At 40.8% G+C, this 20,492-nt stretch overlaps 1 protein-coding gene across 3 annotated transcripts in view; it reads left to right on the top strand.

Moving 5' to 3' along the window:
- The window catches only part of immp2l (inner mitochondrial membrane peptidase subunit 2), a 558,776-nt gene that overhangs the window by 11,897 nt on the left and 526,387 nt on the right, over positions 1 to 20,492 (top strand). The window lies entirely within an intron of this gene.

The raw sequence follows: 20,492 nt of genomic DNA on the forward strand, positions 1-20,492 counted from the left end.
GTCAGGCAGCATCCAAGGAACAGGAGATTCGACGTTTCGGGCATAAGCCCTTCTTCTGGAATCATATTTGCTTCTGTACAACTACTGGTCATTTCATTGTGATTGTGCTTAATGTATATTTTGGTCTCGTACTTCAAGTGCAGAAGTTCAACAGTTCAATACACTTCAGTTATTGGAATTTTGTAATACAGCTTGTTTAGCCACTTTTAACAACTGATTATGCCTATTTTCCTCCAGGAATTCTTGGCTATTAATTGTAGTAATCAAGACCAAATAAAATGTAATTCTTTTGTTGCTTTTATCAATTATGAATTTAATTTGTAAAAATATGGAATAAAACAATTTAGTTTGAAAAATGCACATGTGCATAAATTCTGAATAATTGCTTAATCACAGTATTTCTGGAAACTCTTTGTGTACCCGACTCAGTTGTTAAAATGTTTTCTGGTGTCGTAAGTGTGTAGAATATTTTATCATTCTTATGGCTATCAGGCTATCATTGGGATTTAGGCACTTATTATTTATTTATTTTACCCAATGCAGAGAGTACCAACCATAATTCAGGGCATCCAAAGCAGCTTGGAGCTCCAAATGGGATTGATAAGTGCCTTGGAGTAGTGAATGCATCAAAGGATACTTAGGGAAGTAAGGGTGGAAATTATGGAGGCACCAGTCAAAATTGTCCAATCCTCCTTAGATACAGGGGTGGAGAATTGCAACTGTTTCATACTTATTCAAAATTTGATGCAAAGAAACTACAGGCCAATCTTTTAGAAATAATGATATAGATAATAGAAATTATAAATTAATATTGTAGAACAGAGGGGCCTAGTGATGCATGTATAAGATTCTTTGAAGTTTATGTCATTTATAGACCGAGTGGTTAAAAAGGCGTTTGGCATGTTTGCCTTCATTGCTCAGTCCTTTGAGTATAGGAGTTGGGAAGTCATGTTAAGGTTGTACAGGACATTGGTGAGGCTTCTTCTGGAGTACTGTGTCCAGTTCTGGTTGCCCAGTTATAGGAAGGAAATTATTAAGCTGGAGAGGGTACGGAAGAGATTTACCAGGATGTTGCTGGGTATGGAAGGCTTGAATTATAAAGGTAGGCTGGAACCTTTTTCACTGAAGTGTAGGAGGTTGACAGGTGATCTTATAGAGGTTTATAAAATAATGAGAGGTACAGATACAGCTAATGGTGGTTTTCTTTTCCCTAGGATGGGGAATTTCAGGACTGGGGGCACATTTTTACGGTGAGAGGAGAAAGATTAAAAAAAGATATGAGAAATGTTTTTACATGGAGGGTGGTTAGTGTGTGGAATCAACTTCCAGAGGAATTGATAGGTATGGGTACAATTACCATGTTTAAAAGAGATTCGGATAAGTACATGAATAGGAAAGATTTGAAGGGTTATGGGCCAGGAGCAGGCAGGTGGGCCTAGTTTAGTTTGGGATTACGTTCGGATTGGTTGGACCCAAGGGTCTGTTTCTGCGCTATATGAATCTATGACACTGAGTCACTTGAGCAAGTGGTGAGGAGGATATGATAATAAGTAGTCAGAGGTACAATCTACATCAGTGGCTCTCGTGAGGAAACTGAGTCCATTGTACCTAAGGTTACTAACGGAATAAAATTAGTTGAGAAAGTAAGAATTGATGACATTACAAAGGCAAAACAGACGTTCTCAATTAGTGGACAAGAACTTAGCAGATGGAACATAATACAGAGAGAAATATGTATTTAGAAATGGGTGCTCAGTATCATCAGCAAAGTGAGAGGGGAACGAGGGAACCTCACTTCAGGTGCTACTTCAACTTCAGCAGGCACCCACAGGTAGGAGGAGCAACTGGCAGGGACTCCAGGACCTCCCTCCAAACTATCAAGAGGTTCCTTCTCTCTCCGCCTTCCTTTTGCTAGTGACTCCATTGTTTGCAGCAGCTGAAGCCAAGGATGGTATACCTACATCTGTTCAGGAAACTCTCAAAGTCATAAGCCCTCAAAGGGCACTTGCCAAATCTTCAATTGTCATTGGGGTGTAGCACTCACCAAACACTGTCCTCTACCCAGATGGAAGGGCAGTACCTAGATGTTGTGGTAGGCAAAGGTAAGAACAGATATTTTGAGGAGACATTGGTGGCACAGCTTTGTAATCAATTTATATACTTTTCACCAATGTAGACAGAAAAACCACATGAACAGTTCTAACATTTGCTGCAGTCTCATTTCCCCACTGGAGGATGACATGTTTGAAATGAAAGTATGGAACATCTTCCGCCATGACAACGGGATGCTTTTTTTCTATCAGAAAACCTTTGATTATCTCACACCATCAGCAATGTGTGTCTAAAGTTGCTCTCATCACCGAGTGAACCATTGACCAGTTTGGGGATAGCAGTCAAGAGTCAAGATTAGAGTGGTGCTGCAAAAGCACAACATGTCAGGCAGCATCTGAGGTCTTGACTTTGATCTCCAGCATTTACAGTCCTCACTTTCACCAAAAGCAGTCAAGACTCTAGTGATAGCATTCAAGGGCGCTTGCTTTGTCCGACATGTTCAAAAGGGATGATACTGGGGTTAGCCACAAAATAGGCCCCAAACAGCCAATTAATGAAGAGTGACATTTGACTGGTATCTACAGGGTGCCCGAGGACAAGTTTTTAGCCTCTACAACCCTACCAAACGCTCTCAGCATATGAGGCAAGGAATTTCCAGCTGAAATGTGATTCTCTCTATTCCTTAGTGGGCAAGCATTTCCACCTGCACGGCTATGGTGTTGGAAGCAAGGTCACTGGGACCACTTTGTCCAAGGTATTTGGCCTCCATTTTGCAAGAGACATAGCCCATGTTGTTTTTGCACTCCATAATCCCCTGTTCACAAGGGAGTACCTACAATGTAGCTGCTGCCGATGTATTTTTAAAAAGTCATTCGCAGGATGAAGGCCCCGCCAGCATTTAGTATCCATCTTCGAGGGCTGTTAGAGTCAGCCAAGTATAGTGTAGGTAAGGATGGCAGTTTCCTTCCCTAAAGGAAATTAGTGACCCAGATTTACAAACACTGGTTAGTTTTTGAAGAAACTCAACACCCATCAGAGGAAATAATCCATGATTGAAAAAGAACTATTGCGTTTGATACGGGCCTTCTAACATTTTAATGTATTCATCACAAACAATGTGTCAGAGATGGTTGTGTACACATATCACAATCGTCTTGCATTCTTTGAACACTTTAAAGGCAAGAATGTGAGACTATTTCACTGGAGTCTTACATTACAGACTTCTAATTTACAAATCACACATGTTGCAGATCGTAAGAAAGTAATCACAGATGCATTATCATGGATTTAACTGATAAAGTATAGATAAGATTGGTATCTATATATGTGGGAATGTTATATATGTGGGAAGAAGTTAATATGAACTTAGATGAAGGTTATGTGTATGTCATGATAATGTGGTTAAGGAATAGAGAAAAAAATGAAGCCATCTTTTCTTTCTGATGGTTCTTTTCTTCTCTTAAGGGGGAAGTGTTATGAGGTGTAGATGTGCACTCTACCCTTAAGAGCGAGGAAGCTAGCAAGGACTAGCACAGTCATCACGCAATAAGTCCAATTCGACGATGTAACTGGCTAGCCAACTTTTCTCGATACCGTCCTCCATTCTCAGTATTGGGGATGAGTCCGACTTTGTTATGGCGTTGACCTTTCAATAATCCACACAAAATCATTGAGTCCTGTCTGGTTTGGGAGCGAGGATGGTCGGCAAATTCTACTCGCTCTGGGTTGGTTTGATGATATCCTCGTTGAGCATGGCCTCCACTTCCTTCTGGACCTGTCTGGCTTTCAAAGGATTGACTGATAGGGGTATTGCTTTTTATGGAACAGTATTCCCTATGTCTACTTCATGTGCAATAGCATTAGTCCTCTCCATTTGATTCCTGCATAAGTCCTCATACTGAAGTAACAAATCTTTCACCTGCATACTATGCTCCAGAGACAGATAGTTTACTAACCTGTCCCAATCCTCATTTTTAAACATATTTTGAAGCACATCAAGATCCACAATATCTGGATTTGATTCCTCACTCTTCAAGGCAGTAACTAACACCTGTTTCTCCAGTTCTTTCTCTCTAGTATAATACGGTTTCAACATGTTCACATGACATACCCAATACAGTATTTTTCTATTGGTATGTTTACTAGATAGTCCACCTGACTCAACTTTTTCTCAATTTGATAGGGACCATTAAATCTGGCTTTGAAGGGATCTTCTATCACTGGTAACAGTACTGACACATCATCTCCTGAGGAAAACGTCCGAATCTCAGAGGTTTTATCTGCCACCTACTTCATTCTATGCTGTGCCCTCTTTAGGTGCTGTTTAACTAATTGATTTAATCTGTCCCTCATCTCTGATACACAATCTGTTAGATCTTTGACTTTGGTCCTGTCAATTTTTGTTTAATTAATTTCAAAGGGCCTTTCACATCATGCCTGAGTATTAACTTGAAGGAAGTGAACTGAATAGATTCATTTGGGGCATCACTAATGGCAAACAATACGAATGGGATACCTTTATCCCAATCATTCAGGTAAACCTGATAGTCTGATGTCACCTTTCTCAAGCTCCCTGGGATTCATGATGATACACACTGGATTTAAAGTTGTGTATGCTTAAGCTCTCCCCAATCTCCTTAGCATGTAAAATTTGACCCTTAGTCTGTCAGAATCGCTCTGGGTAGCCCATACCATGTGGAGAAAGCTACTAACTCCTCTACTACACTTTTTGCCTTGATATTCCCTAAGGGAATTACCTCAGGTAATCTGGCAGACACATCCATTATGGTTAACAAGTACTGGTTCCCACTTCTAGTTCTCAGGAGGGGACCTACACAATCAATTAGAACTTGCGTGAAAGTCTCTTCAAATGCAGGAATTTGCAATAAAGGTACTGCCTGTGGCTTAGCTACCATTTGGCATGTATGACACATAGGGCAAAATCTTCGAGGAGAAAGTGGAAAAGTTAACCACATCCTTGTGCATTCCAGGCCAATAAAAATGTTTTTGTGCCTTAGCCTGAGTCGTTTGTATCCCTAGGTGACCTCCTACAAGTAGTTCATGTGCTACTCATTACACTTCCTGTCTGTATCCTACCAGCAACACAATCTGGTGCATTTCAGCCCATTTCTCCTCTGCACTAACTTGCCATGGTCTCCATTTCCCACTTCGGGTTCTATCTTTCACATAGTAATCTTCAGGAATATTTTCTACCTCCTTTTCAGAGTCCGCATCCACATATATATCTTTTAGCGTCTTGTCTTTCTGTTGCAAGTCCCTTCGCCTTTCAGGACTAAGCACTTCTGCCTCACCCTCTGCCTGTGCAGGTTTTCCCTGCACCATCTCCTCAAACAGGGTGTCTGCTAACTGAACCTCAACTCCTTCATTTTTTCCTTAGTTTTTGCTTCCTGCTGTGACTTATGATAGTGGGATCTGGTTACTACACAATCTAAGAAAATACCAGGATATTTTTCTTTTAACTCCTCAGTTTCTTGGTCTTGCTTGGGCTTATCCACAACAAGGTGTGTCACTCCCACCTTGGACCCTGCTAAATCTTTCCCAAGAATAAACTGGATTCCTGGAACTGACACTCTGCAATCACTCCCACTATTACTTCCCCAGGCTTGAGTTGGCATTCCAACCTGAACTTACACAGGGGAACGCTAAATTTCTGTTAATCTATCCCACAAATGGCACTCTCAGGTAACAGATCAGAAAAAGTGCAAATTCGTTCAGTTTTACTTTTAGAGACTGGTTAGATTGTGTATCTCTCAAAATTATAACTTCTTGCCCTTCTCCCCTTGTTCTTTCTGAGTAAACGTTACCCACAGAGACAAATTCTTTATAGAGATCAGGCACTAACTCCATACCCAGTCTCTGCCTAGGCTGTGCATGCTCCTGTAGGTCCTTGGCTCTTCTTGGGGTTTCCTTTACTACTTTCATTAATGCCACTGGCTTAGCTTCTTTGACCACATTTTTTCCCACAGTGCCTTTCTTTAACAACCAGCACTGTGACTTTACATATCCCACTTTCTGGCAGTGAAAACTCCTTTTCCACGTGCCCTTTTTGAACCATCAGCGCTGTAATTTTCTGTGTCCCACTCCATTACAGTGAAAACACTGAGGCTTTTCATCTCCTTTCCACCCTGTAAGGATTCTTTAATCTGTTGTAAACTCTTATCAGTGTTCACTGTTTCATACTGTAGGATCTCCCCTTCTCCCAAATTCTGTCCCTCACAGGACAAAATTCTGGCAGGATGCTTGTGTTATGCACCAACATGTATTTATCTGCTAACTCTGCTGCCCATCTCACTTCTTGAACTATCTATTCATTCATATGAATTCCTATTGGTATGTTTACTAGATAGTCCACCTGACTCAACTTTTGACTCAACATGAATTCCACCATTTCTGGAAGTGAGTTTTAAAGCCCCTCCAGCAGAATAATCTCTCTTAGAGCCTCATAGGTCTTATCTATCTTTAAGGCCCACACCTTTCTATCAAAGTGACTATGTTTAATTCTTTCGAACGCAACATACATCTGACCTGGTTCCTTCTTTATGCTTCTGAACTGCTGTCTGTACACTAGTAGTACCTATTCATAAGCTCTTAAAATAGCCTGTTTGACCTCTTCATAATCTCTTGACCCCTCATCTGACAGCGCAGCAAATATCTCACTCGCTGTGCCTACCAGTTTAGTCTGAACTAGCATTACCCATAAATCCTCAAACTACCTCATCCGCCTAGCCAATGTTCCAAATGAAATAAAGAAGGCTTCAACATCTTTCTCATCAAAATGTGGCAGAGTTTTGACGTATTTGTATATATCACTACCATATCTTTTAATCTACATCCTGTTAACTTGACTTTGCTGACTAAGTTGAAATGTCTCAAATTCATATTCTCTCTCTTTGCTCAACCATAAACCTTCTCTCACTCTCTTTCTTCTCTTTCTCTCTCCCTTTGTTCATCTTCTAACTCCATTTTCCTCAATTGTAATTTAAGTTTTTCTGACTTGACTACACTTCTCTTTTTCTCTGACACACCTAAGTGTTTGAGTAATTCCCTTACAATTTCAGCTTTATTTTTGTCCTTCGTTAAACCCAATTCTAACCTCTTTGCTAATTCTAAGAATATGGGCTTTTTTGTTTCTTTGTAAACTTTCTTGGCAAATTTGGGAATCATCTTCAAACCCTAGAACCTCTTTAGCCATTTTAAGTGCCATTTCTCTCATTTTTAATTTAACTAATTACAAGTAACCAAAATTAAACCATCTGTCTCACCCATGTTAGAAAAATGCACAACACCAGGTTATAGTCCAACAGGTTTATTTGGAAGCACTAGCTTTCAGAGCACTGCTCCTTCATCAGATGGTTGTTCATGATGGAGCAGCGCTCTGAAATCTAGTGCTTCCAAATAAACCTGTAGGACTATAACCTGGTGTTATGTGACTTTTAATTTTGTACATCCCACTCCAACACGGACATTTCCAAATAATATCTCACCTACGTTTCACTTAAAAGATCTAGGACACTAACTGGCAAGTGTTTAAATCTACTGGGCTTTTCTTGTACCCCAAATGTATTCAAATCTGTCCAAATCTCAGACTGGATCTGTCTAAACCTATTGAAATCACGAATCTGTGACCCAAACAGTTCAAATCCCAGCAAAGAGCCCCCAAACTGCTATGACACAGAGTAAACCCCTCTGCTAACTTAAATCTGACATACAGAGAAGCTTATCTCGTGCTGTAATCTGTTAAATTTTGAGAGGCAAAGAAGTATCTCAGAGGTTACTGTTTAAAATAAGAATTAGCAACTTTATTCTTTAAGTCCAAAAGAGAACATTAAACAACTATTTGCAATTCCTTTCTCTTAAATCTATCTTTTTCCCCCAGTCTGCAATGCTGGCTGGATTAAAAAACCCTGATTAATATTTACAAAAAAATTAATCATGGTTCAAAACCAGTCAGCTTTGTCGATTTTTCCCTTGAAAATTTTCCTCTGTAGATTTTTCTCAAGATCTTCAGTGTTCTCCTGCACAGATTTCTTATGGACAGTACATTTCAGAGAGCTGTTTGGTTAGCAGTCTATGCTTGTTGGTGTTGTTGACAGTTCTCCCCCAACTGTTCAAAATGTCTGGTTTTATACCCCAAAACATCAGATTATTTCATTGGTTTGAAGTCATCAAAACATTAAATTCAAATTTGATTGGAGTTTGGTATCTGGGGCATATTTTAAACTGATTGGCTGAAATTCAATTTATTTTTTTCGCATGGCAATGCAACTCCAGCTATTTGTTTCATCCAAGTGTTACATTTTAAATTGTTTAGGACACTCTGTGCTTTTAGTCAGTCTTTGCTAGCTTCCTCCCTCTCTTGAATGTACAGTACACACCTATGCCTTCATAATACCAAGGATCCCAAATATGCCTTTAGCAGCTTTCCCAAATTGGTCTGCTACCTTCAAAAACTGTGTACATGTACCTCCCAGATGTCTCAGTTCTTGTACACCTATCAAAGTGTATATTTCCCACTTTTCCTCATAAAATTGTATCTGTACCCTGACTTCCCATTTTGCCAGTCATTTTATGTTCTTGCTGAAGTCTCATAGTTTACTACCTTTCTAAATTTTGTATCAGCAACAAACTTTAAAATTATGCATTGTCTGCCAAGTTCGGATCATTATCATTAATCAAAAAAGTAGACTCCTAATGTTGACTACTGGGGAGCACCACTGAATACTTATACATAGCTGGAATTCTAAATGGATTGAGCAGTTCAAAAAGCAGCTCCGACCGCATCTCAAGGGCAGTTAGGATTGGGCAATTAATGCTGGCCCACCTGGTGAAAAGTGCTCACATCTGCATGAATAATACATTTTTAAAATACTGACTTCTTTGGAATATAGAGGAAAGTGAGGACTGCAGATGCTGGAGATCAGAGCTGAAAATGTGTTGCTGGAAAAGCGCAGCAGGTCAGGCAGCATCCAAGGAGCAGCAGAATCGATTTTTCGGGCATGAGCCCTTCTTCAGGAATGAGGAAAGTGTGCCAAACGGGCTAAGGTAAAAGGTAGGGAGGAGCGACTTGGGGGAATGGGCATTAGAAATGCAGTAGGTGGAAGGAGGTTAAAGTGAGGGTGATAGGCCGGAGTGGGTGTGGGGGCGGAGAGGTCAGGAAGAAGATTGCAGGTTAGGAAGGTGGTGCTGAGTTCGAGGGTTGGGACTGAGACAAGGTGGTGGGGAGGGGAAATGAGGAAACTGGAGAAATCAGAGTTCACCCCTTGTGGTTGGAGGGTTCCTAGGCGGAAGATGAGGCGCTCTTTCTCCAGCCGTCATGTTGATATGGTCTGGCGATGGAGGAATGCAAGGTCCTGCAGGTCCTTGGTGGAGTGGGAGGGGGAGTTGAAGTGTTGAGCCTCAGGGTGGTTGGGTTGGTTGGTCTGGGTGTCCCAGAGGTGTTCTCTGAAATGTTCCGCAAGTAGGCGGCCTGTCTCCCCAATATAGAGGAGGCCACATCAGGTGCAGCGGATGCAGTAAATGATGTGTGTGGAGGTGCAGGTGAATTTGTGGTGGATATGGAAGGATCCCTTGGGGCCTTGGAGGGAAGTAAGGGGGGAGGTGTGGGCACAAGTTTTGCATTTCTTGCAGTTGCAGGGGAAAGTGCCGGGAGTGGAGGTTGGGTTGGTGGGAGGTATAGACTTGACGAGGGAGTCACAGAGGGAGTGGTCTTTTCGGAACGCTGATGGGGAGGGGAGGGAAATATATCCCTGGTGATGGAGTCCGTTTGGAGGTGGCGGAAATGACGATGGATGATACAATGTATATGGAGGTTGGTAGGGTGGTAGGTGAGGACCAGTGGGGTTCTGTCCTGGTGGCGATTGGAGGGGCGTGGCTCAAGGGAGGAGAAGCGGGAAGTGGAGGAGATGCGGTGGAGAGCATTGTCGATCACGTCTGGGGGGAAATTGCGGTCTTTGAAGAAGAAGGCCATCTGGGTTGTTCGGTATTGGAACTGGTCCTCGTGGGAGCAGATGTGGCGGAGACGAACAAATTGGGAAAATGGGTTGGCTTTTTTACAGGGGGTAGGGTGGGAGGAGGTGTAGTTGAGGTAGCTGTGGGAGTCGGTCGGTTTATAGTAAATGTCAGTGTTGATTCGGTCGTCCGAGATAGAAATGGAGAGGTCTAGGAAGGGGAGGGAGGAGTCTGAGATGGTCCAGGTAAATTTGAGGTCGGGGTGGAAGGTGTTGGTAAAGTGGATGAACTATTCAACCTCCTCGTGGGAGCACGAGGCAGCGCCGATACAGTCATCGATGTGGCGGAGGAAAAGGTGGGGGATGGTGCCAGGGTAGCTGCGGAAGATGGACTGTTCCACATATCCTGCGAAGAGGCCCATGGCTACTCCTTTGGTTTGGAGGAAGTGGGAGGATTGGAAAGAGAAGTCGTTCACAGTGAGGACCAGTTCAGTTAGTCAAAGGACGGTGTCAGTGGAAGGGTACTGGTTGGTACGGCGGGAAAGGAAGAAGCGGAGGGCTTTGAGTCCGTCGTGATGGGAGATGGAGGTGTACAGGGACTGGATGTCCATGGTGAAGAAAGGCGTTGGGGACCGGGGAAGTGAAAGTCATGGAGGAGGTGGAGGGCATGGGTGGTGTCCCGAACGTAGGTGGGGAGTTCTTGGACTAAGGGGGACAGGACCGTGTCGAGGTATGCAGAGGTATCTATATCCACCACAAATTCACCTGCATCTCCACACACATCATTTACTGGATCCGCTGCACCCGATGTGACCTCCTCTATATTGGGGAGACAGGCTGCCTACTTGCAGAACGTTTCAGAGAACACCTCTGGGACACCCGGACCAACCAACCAACCACCCCGTGGCTCAACACTTCAACTCTCCCTCCCACTCCACCAAGGACATGCAGGTCCTTGGACTCCTCCATCGTCAGACCATAGCAACACGATGGTTGGAGGAAGAGCGCCTCATCTTCTGCCTAGGAACCCTCCAACCACAAGGGATGAACTCAGATTTCTCCAGTTTCCTCATTTCTCCTCCCCCCACCTTGTCTCAGTCAAATCCCTCGAACTCAGCACCATCTTCCTAACCTGCAATCTTCTTCCTGACCTCTCCGCCCCCACCCCCACTCCGGCCTATCACCCTCACCTTAACCTCCTTCCACCTATTGTATTTCCCACGCCCCTCCCCCAAGTACCTCCTCCCTACCTTTTATCTTATTGGCACACTTTCCTCATTCCTGAAGAAGGGCTCATGCCCGAAACGTTGATTCTCCTGCTCCTTGGATGCTGCCTGACCTGCTGCGCTTTTCGAGCAACACATTTTCAGCTTCTTTGGAATATAGAAGCACATTTTATTATTAAGGAGACGAGGGTCACTTGAGCGCATAATTGACTAAGAGATCTAGGCAGGACATAATGGTGAACAGCTGCAAGAACTTAATTAACTGAAAGGCTTTGAAAAATCTGCAGTGCATCTTTCATCTAGGCGGTATTGTCTGTGCAAAGTGAAGACAGTTCAGCAATTTCTGCTGACTTATGCTACAACTGACCAGCAATATTTAATATTATCCCTGATAAAGATATTCAATTATCAGACATCAAATGACAGACATCACCAGCATGCATTTTGTCAGGGGTACAAGCCTGGTATTTGTTAGAAAAATTGTTTGGATGCAGTTACAGTGATTAATCGTTTTTGTGAAGCATAATCTCGACGTCTTTGAAAATAATATATAAGCACATGTTCTTAGCTGTAATACGGTCATGCTTTTCTTCATGGAAGCTTTTTTTGAAAAGATCTAAGGTGATGGAATACCTGAGATAATATTTAGTCATTCATAACAACATAAATTGGAATACAATACATTTAAAATGTTGCAGATTTATAGGCACTCCTAAGAAGTATACTTAGGGAAATTCATAAGTAAGATTGCTTTTATAACACAGAGATTTGCTAACAGGTTCTGTGGTTATTTTGTAAACCAGCAAAACTGGATAGTTTTTGGTCCTTGGATGATCAAGCGAGACAGTTGCATTTTTTAAGTATCCAGCATCCCATTTAAAAAACAAAAAATGCTCAAATTCTTCTGAGATCACACTGAATTCCATTTTTGTCAAATAAATGACAATAAACATTAGTTAGATATTCACTTTGTTCCTGAAGTAAGGACAAAAGACTTCAGTCACAATCAGTGAGTGATCAAATGAATGAATTAGTAATTCTTGTTCATCAGAAGTAAGAAAATCAGAAGAATCTCATGCCTCTTTTCTTAATTTTGTTCTAAAAACTGGTAAACTCCAAGCACCTTATTTGTGGAAAATACCATTTATCCTTAATTGTTGCAGGCAGTAATTTTTGATGCAACGTCTTACATTATGACTTCATAAAGAGGTCAACTATTTGATAAATTCAAAAGTTATTCCATAGTTTTCATGATTAACTGTCTAAAAAAAAACAATCATTTTGATTAGAAGATGTAATTGTAGGGTTATATTTTTATCTCTCCAGATCATCCGCTTTTATAGTTTGAATTTTGTATAATATATATTTCTGTGAATTTTGCAAAACAAATGAATTTCAAAGGGATCATAAGATAATTTGCAATGTTAGCAAATGGTGTTGATCTATTCTTGAAAAGAATAAGATATTGATGAAAGGAATAGCTCAAACACACAAATTCCTTCATGTATACTTAGCACCCATCCAGATGGATAGACATATTGTTGATTTTATCTCAACCAATCCTGATGTTATTCTGCAATTTAATTTGTAATTAAATGTACTGGATGCATCTTTAATTTCTGATACAAATTACTTTCTAATTTCACACTCAGGTGGCTATTAAAACCATCACCTAACAATGTTCTTCCTACCTTACTGTTTTGTACTGAATTGTGACTGTTACTTATTAATCTTTTACCTTAGATGTGGTTTTAACACCCTGGCAACTTGCCTTCATGGAGGAAGTAGAAACTGCATTACAGTTAGCTGAGCATTCCATTATGGTTCCATCCACACACACTCCACTGTTGCTTATTACCTACACTTCATGCTGATCTTCATACTGTTGAAAATCTTTGAACATTATATAAATTAAATTCATGAATATGCGAATGTGTCGCTCTAAAGTTGAATAATTGTTTTGAATGATGCGGAATGTTGAAATGTTCATTTTTTAAAAATGAAGTTCTGTTTAACTAGATTCTGTTTGCTTATCTATGCCTATTGCACTTGAAACAGTACCTCCTCACACCCTCTGAGTCTTTCTCTTTGAAAGCTGAAGCAAATTAAAAATTTTGTTTGTTCACTGTGTCTTCATTCTCATTAGCTGTATTTTTGATTATTATTTTGGTTTTGATGTGCTTATTGCATAACTTATTATTTTCCTTTCTATTTTTTCCTAATCTATTAACTATCTTCATAACTTTTCCTTTTTTTTTCAAGGTTTACTTTTTTTTGCATTGGAATTGTCACAAATGTTTTAAATTCACAATTTAATTGCCCTTTCACTGCTGATCCAAGGTTCTTTAAGAAGTGTTGCACTCACTTTACTTGTAGGAATAAGTGGCTATTTAATCATTTCTCATTATTTGTCTGCCATTTTGGCTACTAATTATGTGTTACAATTGGTCTGGACTACTTTCCTTTATATCTCATGAGAAGTATCATTGTTTCCTCTACTTATCAATTTTTATAACAAAACCAAATATTGTCTTTATCAAGATGGAGAGTGAGATAGTTGATTTGGAGAATAGGATGCTGAATCTTAATACAGGAGACAATGAAGATATGAGGCATGAGTTGGCCTTAATAGACGGGGGAGAGGTACTGAAAGGGATGACAGTGACTTGGCCAGAGGTGGGGAACCTTTTCATGTTGGAAGGCCGCATTATGTTAGTTGTAATCTAATAAGGCTGCATCCAAGAAACTTCAATTATATATTCTTCAAAATTCACATTATTTTGTAAAAATCTAACTACTATGTACTAAATAAAAAAATTTTAAAAATGTTAATTCTAAAGTTAACTAATCTTTTAATGACTTTGTTGTCTGTTTTTTGTAGGAAAGCATTGGAACATTTGGTTGCAGCATGGAGGTTTGCAGTTTTAGCTGATCCTCTAGATGGCTGACCTATTTGTAACCTTAAATCTATATTCCTGCAGATTAAAATAAAAATAATAAAGGATGAATAAAAACATATTAATAAAAAATAAAAGATTTGTTCTGCAAAATTTGGATTCATTCAAAAGGCCACACACAATGGCCTAGAAGGCTGCATGCGGCCTTAAGGCCGCAGGTTCCCCATCCCTAGAGTAGGCAATGACAATTATTCAAGGAATGCATAAGGGAACTGCAACAACTGTTGACTCCTATCTGGCACAAAAGCGAAATGGGTTAGAGGACCAATCCATGGCTTACAAAGGAAATGAGAGAAAGTATCCAATCCAGGGAAGAAGCATACAGATTGGCCAAGAAAAATAATAGAGATAAAAAAAAACTATAGATGCTGGAATCCAAGGTAGACAAGTAGGAAGCTGGAAGAACACAGCAAGCCAGGCAGCATTAGGAGGTAGAAAAGTCGATGTTTTGGGTGTAACGTTTCTGCAGGTCTGAGGATTGGGAGCAGTTTAGAATTGATCAAAGAAGGATGAAGGGATTGATTGAAAAGGGGAAAATACAGTATGAAAATAATCTTGCAGGGAACATAAAGAATGACACTAAGTGTTTTTATACGTACGTGAAGAGAAAGCAGCTAGTGAAGACCAATATAAGTCCCCTACTGTCAGAAATGGGGGAATATACAATAGGGGGCAAAGAAATGGCTGAGCAACTGAATACATACTTTGGTTATGTATTCACAAAAGAGGAACAAATCAGACACCAGAAATGTTTGAAAATGCAAGATTTAGTGAAAGGGAAGAACTGAGGGAGATCAATATTAGTAGGCAAATAGTGTTGGGAAAATTCTGGGGATTGAAGCTGGGTAAATCCCCATGGCCTGATAATCTACATTCTAGAATTCTTGAGGAAGTGACTGTAGAAATAGTAGATGCATTGGTGGTAATGTTTCAAGATGCTACAAGATGGAAGAGTCCCTGCAGATTGGTGGGTTGTGAATGTTACTCCAGCATTCAAAAAGGAAGGTCGAGAGAAACCAGGGAATTATAGACCAGCAAGCCTAACATCAGTAGTCGGGAAAATTCTCAAATCCCTTATCAAGAACTTTATTGTGGAGCATTTAGAAAGCAGTGGCAGAATCAGACAGAGGTCAACATGATTTTATGAAAGGGAAATCATGCTTGACAAATCTGTTGGAATTCTATGAAGATGTAACTAGTAGAGTTGACATGCGGGAGCCAGTCGATATGGTATATTTGGACTTTAAGAAAGCGTTTGACAAAGTCTTGTATAAGAGATTACTGTGCAAAATTAAAGCACATGGGATTGGGGTAAGTGTATTGAGTTGGATAGAAAACCGTTTGACAAAGAGGAAATAAAGAGTGGTGTTATGACATGGGGTAAACCCTCCTGCTTAATTAAAACAAGCAACACAGAAAAGATTTACCCCATGCAGTAATCTGTGAAAATTCAAGTGGCCAAGAACTATTTAAAGTAAAAATTAACAACTTTACTTCTTAAAGTATAGCAAAGAATAATTAACTAACAACTATTTATAATTTCTTCCCCAAACCTATCTTTTACCTTCCCTTCTATAATACTAGTCTGATAAAACTCCCAGTTAAGATTTATAGAAACATTCAAATTTTAAAACCAGCCAGCAGTTGAATCTTCTCTTTATCTTTGGTGGTAGATTGGCTCTCCAGGTCAGTTTTCATTGATTTTTTGTATGCAAACTCCTTCTCTAGACAGGTACCTCTCAGAGAGTTTTGACTAGCAGTCTACAGCTGTTGGTCTGGTGGCAGTTCTCCTCTCAACTATTCAATATTCTTATACCCCCCCCAACATTGGATTGTGTCATTGGCTTTTAAGATTGTCAATATACTAAATTTAAATTGGATTGGAGTTTGGTATTTTTCAGGGTATAATTTAACCTGATTGGCTTAATTCAAATCTGTCATGTCATTTCCTGGCAACCAGCTACCCTAGCTGCTGGACCAGAAGGTTACATAATAACTTAATGTGAACACTTGGTTCTGTCACTGCTAGCTTTTAACTCTCTTGAAGGTACATTACACCCACACCTTCATAACAGTAGGAATTAAAGGGTCCTTTTCAAATTGGCAGGCAGTAACTATTGGTGCAAGGACACCAGTTATTCACACTAGATATTAATGATTTGGATGAGGGAAAAAATGTAACATCTTAAAGTTTGCAGATGATACCTGATTGGATGGGAGGGTGAACTGTGATGAGGATGCAAAGGTACTTCAGCACGATTTGGACAGGTTGGGTGAGTGAGCAAATCAATGGCAGATGCAGATACATTGGATAAATACGAAGTAATTCTCTTTGGAAGTAAAAACAAGAAAGCAGATATTATCTGAATGGCTGTAAGTTGAGTGAGGGGAGTGTGCAGTGCGACCTGGGTGGCCTTGTACACCTGTTGTTGAAGGTAAGGATGCAGGTGGTAAAGAAGGCAAATAGTAAGTTGACCTTCTTTGCGAGAGGTTTCGAATACAGGAACAGGGATGTGTTGTTGTAGTTACACAAGCCTTGGTGAGACTGCACTTAAAATATTATGTGCAGTTTTAGTCTCCTTTTCTGAGGCAGGATGCTCTTGCTCTCAAGGGACATCGGCGAAGGTTTACCAGGCTGATTTTGGTGATGGTGGGACTGACATATGAGGAGAGATTGACTAGGTTAGGATTGTTATTGTTGGAGTTCAGACGAGTGAGGGGAGATGTCATAGAGACTTATAAAATTCTAACAGTACGAAGCAGGGTAGACGCAGTGAAGATGTTCTCATTGGTGGGTGCATTCAGAACTAGGGGCCACAGTCTGAGGATACAGGGTGGACCATTTAGGACGTGTTGTAACAGTTTGGGTGTTATTTGCTGGGATTTAAATAGTTTGGATCTCAGATTCATGATTTGGATAATTTGATACTGATCCAGTCTGAGTTTTGGACAGATTTGAATAGATTTTGGGGACAAAAAAGCCCAGTAGATTTAACCACTTGCCAGTTAGTGTTCTAGATCTTTAAATAAAACGTAGGTGAGATGTGATTTGGAGGTGCCCATGTTGGAGTGAGGTGTACAAAATTAAAAATCACACCAGGTTATAGTCCAACAGGTTTATTTGGAAGCACTACTTTCAGAGTGCTGCTCCTTCATGAACAACCACCTGATGAAGGAGCAGTTAGACATAGGCATAGAGTCGTCGAGATGCACAGCATGGAAACAGACCCTTTGGTCCAACCTGTCCATGCTGACCAGATATCCCAACCTGCCAGCACCCGGCCCATATCCCTCCAAACTCTTCCTATTCATATACCCATCCAAATGCCTCTTAAATGTTGCAATTGTACCGCCTCCACCACTTCCTCTGGTAATTCATTCCATATCCGTACCAACCTCTGCGCGAAAAAGTCTCTTCTTTATCTTTCCCCTCTCACCCTAAACCTATACCCTCTAGTCAGGGCGGCACGGTGGCACAGTGGTTAGCACTGCTGCCTCACAGCGCCAGGGACCTGGGTTCAATTCCCGCCTCAGGCGACTGACTGTGTGGAGTTTGCACGTTCTCCCCGTGTCTGCGTGGGTTTCCTCCGGGTGCTCCGGTTTCCTCCCACAGTCCAAAGATGTGCGGGTCAGGTGAATTGGCCATGCTAAATTGCCCGTAGTGTTAGGTAAGGGGTATATGTAGGCGTATGGGTGAATGGCGGGTCGGTGTGGACTTGTTGGGCCGAAGGGCCTGTTTCCACACTGTAAGTAATCTAATCTAATCTAGTCCTGGACTTCCCTACCCCAGGGACCAGGCATTGTCTGTTTACCCTATCCATGCCCCTCATAATTTTGTAAACCTCTATAAGGTCACCCCTTAGCCTCTGACGCTCTAGGGAAAACAGCCCCAGCCTGTTCAGCTTCTCCCTACAGCTCAATCCTCCACAGTGCTCTGAAAACTAGTGCTTCCAAATAAACCCTTTGGACTATAACCTGGTATTGTGTATTTTTCTAACATAGGTGAGACAGATGGTTTAATTTTGGTGACTTGTGGTTGGTTAAATTAAAAGTGAGAGAAGTGGCTCTTAATATGGCTATAGAGGTTCTAGGGTTTGAAGATGATACCCAAGTTTGCCAAAAAGTTATAGTAAAAGAAAAGACCATGCTCTTAGAATTAGCAAAGAGGTTAGATTTTGGGTTTAACCAAGGACAAAAGTAAAGCTGAAATTGTAAGGGAATTACTCAAACACTTAGGTATTTCAGAGAAACAGATAAATGCAGTAGAGTTAGAAAAATGAGTTAGAAGATAGCAAAGAGAGAGAAGAAAACGAGAGAGAAGGTTCTTAGTTGAGCAAAGAGAGAGAGAAGAAAAGGAGTGAGACAGAGAGGGTGAAGAAAGAGAGTGATAGAGGGAAAAGAAAGAGAGAGAAGGTTCTTAGCTGAGCAAAAAAAAGAGAACTTGAACTTGCAAATTTGTGACTTAGTCAGCAAAGTCAATTTAGCAGGATGGAAATTAAAAAAGAAGGTACAGATCTATACAAATATGTCACAACTCTGCCACATTTTGATGAGAAAGATGTTGAAGCCTTCTTTATTTCATTTGAAAAATTGGTTCGGCAGATGGAGTGGTCCGAGAATTTATCGATAATGCTAGTTCAGACTAAACTGATAGTGCGGCAAATACCTCACTAGCTCTCTCTATCAGATGAGGGGGTTAAGTGACTATGGAGAGGTTAAACAGGCTATTTTAAGTGCTTATGAATTGGTACCAGAAGCATACAGACAGCAGTTCAGAAATACAAAGAAGGAACCAGGTCAGACTTAAGAGGAGTTTGAAAGAATTAAACATAGTTATTTTAGATGGATGGGTGCAGGCTTTAAAGATAGAGATGACCTATAATGCTCTAAGAGGGATTATTCTGCTGGAGGAGTTTAAAAACTCACTTCCAAAGATGATAAGAATTCATGTGGTTGAACAGAAGGTTCAGGAAGTGAGAAGGGCAGCAGAATTAGCAGATGAATACATGTTGGTACATAAGACAAGCTTCCGGCCAGTTAGTGTCAGATCTTGAGAAGAATTCACCTCTGTTGGTAAGGTTTACTCAGAATAGAGAGAGAAGGCAAAAAGTTATAATTTTGAGAGATAGACGATCTAACCAGTCTCTAAAAGTAAGAGATGAGTGAATTTGCACCTGAGATTGATCTGTTACCTGAGAGTGTAGTAATTTGTGGGATAGATGGACAGAAATTTAGCATTTTCCTATGTAAGATCAGGTTGGAATGCCAGCTCAAGCCTGGGGAACTAACAGTGGGAGTGATTGACAGAGGATCAGTTCCAGGAATCCAGTTGTTCTTGGGAAAGATTTAGCAGGGTCCAAGATGGGAGTGACACACCTTGTTGTGAAAAAGCCCAAGGAAGACCAAAAAAAATTGAGGAGTTAAAAGAAAAATATCCTGGTATTTTCCTAGACTGTGTAGTAACCAGAGTAACTATCATAAGTCACAGCATAAAACAAAAGCTAAAGACCAAAATGAAGGAGTTGAGGTTCACTTAGCAGACACCCTGTTTGAGGAGATGGTGCAGGGAAAACTTGAACAGGTAGACGGTCAGACAGAAGTGCTTAGTCCTGAAAGGCTAAGGGACTTGCAACAGCAAGACGATAAAAAAAAATGTGGATACGTACTCTGAAAAGGAGGTAGAGAATATTTCTGAGGGTTATTACCTGAAAGGTAGAATCCTCAGATGGAAATGGAATCCACGGCTGGTTAGTGCAGAGGAGAAATGGGCCAAAGTACAACAGATTGTGTTGCCACTAGCATGCAGACAGGAAGTTACAAGTAGCACATGAACTACCTGTAGGAGGTCATCTAGATGTATGAAAGACTCAGGCTGAAACATGTTTATTGGCTTGGAATGCACATGGATGTGGTTAACTTTTGCTGTACGTGTCATACATTCCAAGTGGTAGGTAAGCTATAGGCGGTAATAAAACCAGCACCTTTGTTGCCAATGCCCACATTCGAAGAACCTTTCCTGTGGTATATAATTGATTGTGTAGGTCCTGAGAACTAGAAATGGGAACCAGTATTTGTTAACCATAATGGATGTGTCTACCAGATTACCTGAGGCAATTCCATTATGGAGTAGCTGAAGATGTGTTGCTGGAAAAGCGCAGCAGGTCAGGCAGCATCTAAGGAACAGGAAATTCGACGTTTCGGGCATAAGCCCTTCATCAGGAATGAGGAAAGTGTGTCCAGCAGGCTAAGATAAAAGATAGGGAGGAGGGGCGATGGAGATGTGATAGGTG

This window comes from Hemiscyllium ocellatum, chromosome 19, assembly GCF_020745735.1.
Source record: "Hemiscyllium ocellatum isolate sHemOce1 chromosome 19, sHemOce1.pat.X.cur, whole genome shotgun sequence".
Lineage (NCBI taxonomy): Eukaryota > Metazoa > Chordata > Chondrichthyes > Orectolobiformes > Hemiscylliidae > Hemiscyllium > Hemiscyllium ocellatum.